Consider the following 8,298-nt stretch of genomic DNA (forward strand, 5'->3'; position numbering starts at 1 on the left):
GACAGGTCGGGGGGTGTGTGTGTGTGGGTGTGTGTGGGGGGGTGACACTGAGGGTGAGGACGGCCACTAACACACTCGTCTCAAGGTAAACGGCTGCTGCTGCTTCCACCGGGGAATCAGTCAGGGCAGCGTTTCACCGATGCCGTTGTCATGTTTTGATGTTTCCAGTTTTCTAAATGCAAAATAGCTCAGATCTTAGAGCCTGAGTGGAGTGAGGTTACAGAACACTAGGATATTGTGTGTCTGTCAGTGGTGTGGCGCCTGCTCGGCTCGGGGGGGGGGACGTGGTTAGGAATGCAAGCAGGAGAGTGGACGTGACAAATTGATCCTGCTTTGAATTCCACTGAAGCATCAGCATCTCCGGCTCGGAGGAAATGGGCCTGTCACAGCGGCTGAGAGATTAAAACACTATGTGTGTTTACTGAGACACACTAGCCTTCCATTACACAGATGTGTGTGTGTGTGTGTGTGTGTGTGTGTGTGTGTGTGTAATAACGCAGGGATTTGTTTTTTTCTTATGTATACTCGCCTGTTTGTGCATAGGTGTGTGTGTCTGATTTTGTCAATATGTATGTGTGAAGAGTGTGAATGTAGCTGTGTGTGTGTGTGTCTGGAGGAAACATGTTTGTCATGCAGGAGCTTAACACACAGCATTAAGATTTACTGCTTTCCTTATCACACACACACACACACACACACACACACACTCACACACTTGATGGGTCGCTCATGCATGTATTGATGAAGCAGGTTCGGGAGCCGCCCGGCCTGAAGACATCACTGCTGGCACATGGCTGAATGCTGAACTGCAGGAGGAGTGAACATCAGGAGGATCCAGGGAAGGAAACACGTTGTGGTGAGAGAGGACGATCGATGGACGGGAGGAAAAGGAGGAAAAGGAGATGGAGGAAGATCCTGACGAGACCTTGAACCTCCCTCACATACTGGGAGCAGAAGAAGTGAGAGCTCTGACTCTCTCTCTCCTCCAGCGGATTTCACAGATTTCTGATTCGTTGGATTCTTAATTAGAACGTCTGGTTCGTTCAGGGGGGGGGGGAGTCAGCATGAAGCCTGACCAGGCAGATGTAACACATCCGGTTTAGAAAGCAGAAAGCAGCACCTGTTAAAATCTGTTAAATGAAGTCTGGAGAATCTCAGTTATTCAGCAGCAGCTCGAGGAAGCTGAATCTGAGCAGAATGTTTCCTCCGAGGCAGAAATACAGTGTTTACAGAAAATACACCTTAAAGTGGTGCATGCTAAATAACACAACATAAGAAATGGCAAAATGATGAAGTGGATGCTGAGGAGAAAGTAGGGGGGGGAGGGTGAAAGGAGAGGAAGTGAGCGGCTGCTGAGGAGGAAAAGGAATCAGTCGACACCTCAGGAGTGAAGCACGGAGAAGGAAATCAATATCTCATCTTCCAAGCAAACATCTGCAGTAACAGCGTTGGACCTGGAGAAGGGATTTCTGTGGCGGCTTCATTCTGCATCTGGGGGGGAAACCGTTTGGTGCTTTCTCCTCCTCCTCCTCCCACAGGTCCAAGCTGTGGGATGGATTCAGCCTCCACTGGTAGATGATTCAAACCTGCGGGTGACAAGTGGCAAGTTCTCAGAAATCAACCAGCAGGAATAATGAGAGCAGTTTGAATAAGTCATGAAATTTAGTTTTACTGGATCCAAACCAGTTGGCAACTGGGAGGTGACTGTAAATAACAATTATGAATGTTTGTGTTAATATACAACAAAAACTCAGGAAACTTGTTATATGCATTAATTAAATATATTAGTTGTGAATAGTAAGTGAATAATAGAGTGAATATTAAAAAGAAAAATCACATTCATGTCATTGATTGTAAAATAAGTAATAAATATGATGCCAGCAGATGTCTTATGGTAAAAGTATGATATATTTCCATATAGTTAAACACTGACCAGCCTTCCCTATATAATAACAAGAGCGGTAATGAAGAATAAAACTACAGAACACACTTGTAGTTGTGTGTTTTGAAAGGGACACGCAACCAACTACCTCTGGGGCCTGTTGTGTTGGAATGTACATTCTTGTGAGTGACTTTAAATGAACACGACTGCAGATCCAGAGGAAGCGTGAACAGAGATTAACAGATTCGGTTGATATCGTATTTGCTCAAATAATAAAGTGAAGACAGTTTTTCTCAATGTGACAAATCTGAAGGTTTGATGGTTTCAGATTCATGGTGAGAGATGTTGATCCTGCACCGAGTCGATCAGAGGCACAAGCTGGGACTCTGACTCTCTCTCTGCAGGAAACACCAGCTCCGCCAGCTGCAGGTGTGTGTGTCTGTGTGTGTGTGTGTGTGTGTGTGTGTGTGTGTGTGTGTGTGTGTGTGTCTCTGTGTGTGTCTCTGTGTGTGTCTCTGTGTGTCAGACCAACATTGATAAAGCAGTGTTAAACCCTTCTTGCACTTGAGCAGCCAATAGGAACGTCTCTGTAGGAATAACTACGTGAGGATTTTGGACAGTAACACTTGAAGTTCCTCTCTTTCATCAGGTGTCGGACTTCATCAAGAATTAAACCCACAACTTCACAACCTCAGAGCTCCTCTAACAGCCCGAGCCCCAGGTCAGACACTTCTGATCTGCACATCTTAGAGACTCTTTGGATGTTGGACTTCAAAATTCAGTTTCCTAATCCTTAATACATATGGAAGCCTCTGAAATAAAACTCCCAGGCTCTGCTCTGCTCTCCGGCTGCGGACTCCATCTGCCTTTAAGTGTGCGTGTGAGCCAGATAAGCCCTGAACAACCAGAGGAGACGGAGACAGCTTCACCAAACTCCACATGGGATGAAATGAGACTTTCACGCCTGTGTTGATTTGAGCCGGACGCTGAGTACGAGACGCTGGAAGAACAGAACCACACACAACCCGTCAGGAGCTTCTGAGGAGGCACCTGCAGAGGTTTGAGACCACACAGGTTCACACTCAACTCACAGCTCCACAGGTTCAGAGTGGAATCCTGGAGGTCAGCAGTCAGGGAAGAGTCGTCCAGATGTGTCTTCTCACGGAACCCAAAGCTGCTCCAGCACAGATGAGCTCAATAAGTTCAGCAGAGAAATGAAGGTTTGTATCTGCAGTGAAATCACAAGAAGCTAAAGTTCCAGAACATGAGCAGAAAATCAGATCTTTATTTAACTTCAGCTGTCAATCATTTCAGACAATGACACCACAGGAGAAGAAGAGGGTCAATGTCCTCGGGAGAGAAACAGAGACAAGTTGATAATTACCTGTGAATTCTCAGGAGACGTGAAACACATTTCACATTTTCACCTGCTATCATTTACACATTCCTGCCCCGTGTGTTTTCTGTTCTCTTTTATTTCGGTGTCTCAGACGTCAGTCCTGCAAGACTTCAACAGACAGACACTTACTTTGTCTTCTGCCCTGTGGAGTGGACACATTAAGGCAAACAGCAGATCTGTTCTCCAGCCGTCTGTCACAGCTCCGTGGCTGAGCTGCTGGGATTTTAAATAAATGGCTGTGAAGCTGTCAAGAGAAAAACACATTTAAAAATAAGGTTGAGCTCCTAATCTTTGCGTCCAGAGGCAACGGGCGAAGTGATAGAACGGCCTGTTCCCCCCCCTTGAGGGAAGGAGGAGAGACGGAGGAGAAGCCAGAAGCCTGAGGTGAGAGGGAGACAGAAGAAGCAAGAAGAGGAGAAGGAATAGATGCAGGAGAGAAGAACAAAGGAAGAACGAAGGAAAAAAACAGAAGAGAAAGGAATTCTGTAAGTGAGGGTGAGGTGAGAAATGGTCTCAGGAGGGAGGACGAGGACAATGAAGATGGAGTGAGGAGAGAAAGTGCTGATGGACAAAGAGAGGGAGACAAAACGGGAGGAGAGACGGGCGAGGGAAACTTTAAAAAATGATGTTCAAAGACAGAGTCATATATCAGGTGTGTGACCTTCTCTGATTCGCCCGGCTCCTGTCACGTGACCTCCTTCTGCTTAGCCTCGGCTCAACTTACTATGGATAATCAATGAGAAGCATTTCTGAACCTGTTGTCTTTGCTAACAGATGCTTTCCTGTTCAATTCTGCATTTTGCAACTGCTATGGAGACAAGCTTTTATTTAAGCGACCTTTCACTTCCTGTTTCCTGCTGCGTCTTCACCTCCACTCACGTTGGAGTGATTTGCATTCCGGGGATTAAAACACACTTCAGGTATTAACTAACTGATTTAAAGAACTCCATTATTTCTTCTGTAAACTTGAATATTCTCACCAAGCATCTTTAATGACATCCCTTGAAGCTACAGTGATTACAAGTGTTGTACTTCAGATAGAATCCTAGAAGTCTGTCGCCTCAGGAGCATCATGTCACTCAGTTCTCACTCAGGTTCATTTCTTAAAGACTGAATGTGAGTTTAGATTAATAAAGAATTAAACACAGGAAGCACACGTGAAGTTTTCATGGTAGATGTGACTTTGTGTTCTCAGTAGATTTGTACTGAACTTCATGATGACCTTGTTTCTCTTGCTCTCTTTCTTTTGTTTGTCTTTCTCTTCACACACGTTTTGCTTCCTGCTGTTGTTTGTCTTCTTTTCTTTTCTAATTACTTGTATTGTCTGTCTCCACTTGTCTTTGTCGTTGACCTGGTTCCTGCTGGTCTGCAGGTGGAGATAATGAGACCTCGGAGCCATGTTGCTGCTCCATCACCTTGTTCACTTCAGCATGATAATGACAAGATGTTCCTAACAACAACAGATTTATACAAACACAGATGGACGTAAATTTTCTACAGTATCGTCCTGATGTGACATCAGATGCATTTTAATGAATAAGACTTTGACAGAACTTTATCTGGAATAAACAAATGTTTATTACTGAAATACATCATCTTCAGTTTCTACTTCTGTTAAAAATCAAAAGAGTCATTATCTCAGATTGTAAAGAAATGTTATTAATTCAGTTTGGATAAATATATGTGTTAAATAAAATGTGCACAAAGGAGGTTATGAAACGTCTGGGTCACAAGGATGTCCACGAGTGAAACAATCAAATATTATTATGCTCACTGAGAACACGTGAAGTTAGTGTGTGTGTGTGTGTGTGTGTGTGTGTGTGTGTGTGTGTGTGTGTGTGTGTGTGTGTGTGTGTGTGTGTGTGTGTGTGTGTGTGTGTGTGTGTGTGTGTGTAAAACTACTGCATGACCGGTGTCGGCCCGTAAAGCTTCAGTCCAACACACTGAGCCCAGATCGACCCAGACCTGATCCCTGGGTCGATTTACCTAGATATAGTGTGTGTGTGTGTGTGTGTGTGTGTGTGTGTGTGTGTGTGTGTGTGTGTGTGTGTGTGTGTGTGTGCTTGCTCGAGAGAGGAAAAACAAATACCCATCATGCTCCTCATGCACCTTGTTGTAGCCCCTGGTTTAGGACCTGAGCTGATCTCCATGCAGTCCATGTCTCACTAAGACAAACATCTACACACAGACACACAACTGGCTAATGTGTGTTACTCTTCACATGCTGATTCACCTGATTCGTCCTCTTTATGGTTTTTATTTATGGTCCTTTTCATTAATTAAAGTAGCGGTGGATCATAAGCTGCAGCTCGGTGTCCTTTCTGTTTCTTGGCTTTATCAAGCGAACTTGATGCCAGTAAAACAGAGAAGCTACGAAGAAGAAAAACAACACAAATAACTGGCTGCTCGGAGGGGAAGTCGACATTGAACATCGGGTGTTCACCTGTTGCACCGTGTTTCCCCTCGGCACCGAAACAAGGAGGCGATACTGAGCAGGAGCATGAAATCAGCAGAGAAATACGACTGTATATGTGTTATGTGACCTGAATAAATCATGTGCTGTGTGTTTTAATTCTGTTTGAACAGCTGCATTGTTGTGTGCATTAACATGTGAATGAAAAAGTACACAAACAATAATTAAAATAAAACTTAAATGCTCTATTAGCTTGATTTGTGCATCACCTTGATGCAGACGTGCACACGCACATTCCTCCTCAGGTAGATAGATGCAGAGAAGAGCACAATGACACAAAGTCGCACACTTCATGGAGCAGATGTACAACACTGTTTTTGTGCTGTGTTGTTTAAGACCCACTCACAATGTCTTGCTCGTTCTGAATGAGGAGAAAACCTTGAAGTGATGCAGAAGCTGCTCATATTGTTTATTAGTCACTTTGACACTTTTCTGTTGCCGCCACTCAGAATCTTTCATCACAAGGACAATGGCTGTTCAGACACTTTTATTACTGCGTGGCACAACGTGTATTTTCATGTAAGTTAAGATTTATTAATCCTGGAGCCTCTTAAGCAGCGGGTGAGATTCGCCTAAAATGCCTGTCTGAGGAGCACCAACAGTAAATTGAAAGCTGTTCTTGAACCACTTGGAGTATAAGCATGATCTTGGTCTCTTTAGATAACATTCTGAACTTTCCCCCCCAACAGTCAGAATCAGTCTAAGTGCTGCTGACATTGAGTAATAGCAGTTGGAACACAGTGAAGTAGAAGGTTTTTATTTCCGCCTGAATATTTGTTGTTAAACAGATGCCTGCAGATGACTCCAGCTGGGACTCATGAGCTGGAAAACACACTGGGACCCGAGCATGAAGCCTTGACTAGCCGTGGTTCAAATTTGATAACAATACCACAGAAAATTTATATTTCACAGATTCTTTCCTAAGGGCATGTCTAGGTGTTTTCCACAAAGGCCATTTGGAACTATGGTAACCAACTAGACTAAAAAGGCTTTTACACTCAAAATCATACTTTTATATAAAGGAGGCAAAACCGGTCATATGGTTTAAAATTTATACAAATAAACATCTTTTATGTTGTTTACATCTTGATGCTGGCTGCGCTGAGATTACGCAACAGCTGACTGTGGCTATTCTTTGATGTAATATTGTGTTTTGGACTGATTATGTCCCTGGATTGGATCGTCTGGACCTTTGTACCAAGACTGTTTTCGTTGGAATGTTATCGATCTGTGGATTAATATGAAGCTTCTTAGGTGAGTGACGTCCACTTTGTGATTGTTTTTTTTGTGTTAGTGTCTTGACTGAGACGTTAATTGTACCGGCTGTGGTGATCGGATCTTGAAATAGTTTACATCAGTCGAATCGGAAGAATCGTAGCTTTCTAATGATATGTTGCATCAGTATCTAGCGGTACGAGGCAGTTCTGAAAATAACAATGTTTGAGGCTTATCGGCTGCTTAGCAGGTTTAAAGTAGAATGGGAACGGTTCTTGTTCAGTTAAAACAGAATCATGTCATCAATAAACAAAATCATGCAATAAGTAAGATAAATATCCACCATTGCTTTTCAGAAACTGACGATTCAAAGGTCTTTTACACTTGATGAGAAGGTGGAGACATTCCTCCACACACGGAGGCTCAGGCCCATCGTATCAGCTTCACTTGAGCTTTGCCACCAGTGCTCCATGGATCCTGATGGGTCGGCCCCAGCAGGATCCAGCCATGAGATCTGGCTGAGCCTCATGTTCGAGCACATAACAGAAACACATCAAGGCCTGAAACCACCACGTTGACCTTTGCTTTGAAGGAACCGATGTTTTCATTTGAATCTGCGGCAAACATTTGTCATGTTGTGAGAGTGAGACGTGTTCAGATTTCCTCTTCAGGTCTCTGGAGCTGCAGTGTCCATGCGTCTCTTCGGCTGTGGTGAAAGGAGACAGAGCGAAGACAGACGCTGTCCTCAGAGCAGAGCTCTTCAGGATCTGCTGCCCCACCCCCCCACATCAGATAACCCCTCCCACCTGGGGTCCCAGATGAGGCCATAAGACTTTTAAACTCCTCTGAACTGCAATAACTCCACCAAACCAGCACCCTGGCATATTTGTATATTTGCACTACTGCACAAATTGCAATATTGTTGTTTTATTTTTTGCAAGAATCAAGAAAGTACAAATTCTTAAAAAATAAAGCAAAACTACAAAATTATATAAGTAAGTGCCATTTAAGTGCCACTAAATTGTTAGTTTCAAAATTTTGTTAGTAATTTTTCATTTTTATTTTTCATTTTTTTTTATTGATCAGCAGCGATTACTCATCTGAAGGTTTTAGATGTTTTCCTTCAGAGCTCTACAGCAGCACAGGCCTTATACAGCTTCGCTTAATAGCACTAACATTAACTCCATAACTTAGATGAAAGGGCAGAAGTAATAAACACACATTTTTACGGTTTTGAAAACATTAAAAAGTTATTTTTCACGTTAATCATCATTAGTGTGAACACAACCCCACACAGCTGTTAATGAGACAAGGCCCCAGGGCCGAGGG

The sequence above is a fragment of the Limanda limanda genome, chromosome 15 (genome assembly GCF_963576545.1).
Source record: "Limanda limanda chromosome 15, fLimLim1.1, whole genome shotgun sequence".
In the NCBI taxonomy this organism is placed as follows: Eukaryota; Metazoa; Chordata; class Actinopteri; order Pleuronectiformes; family Pleuronectidae; genus Limanda; species Limanda limanda.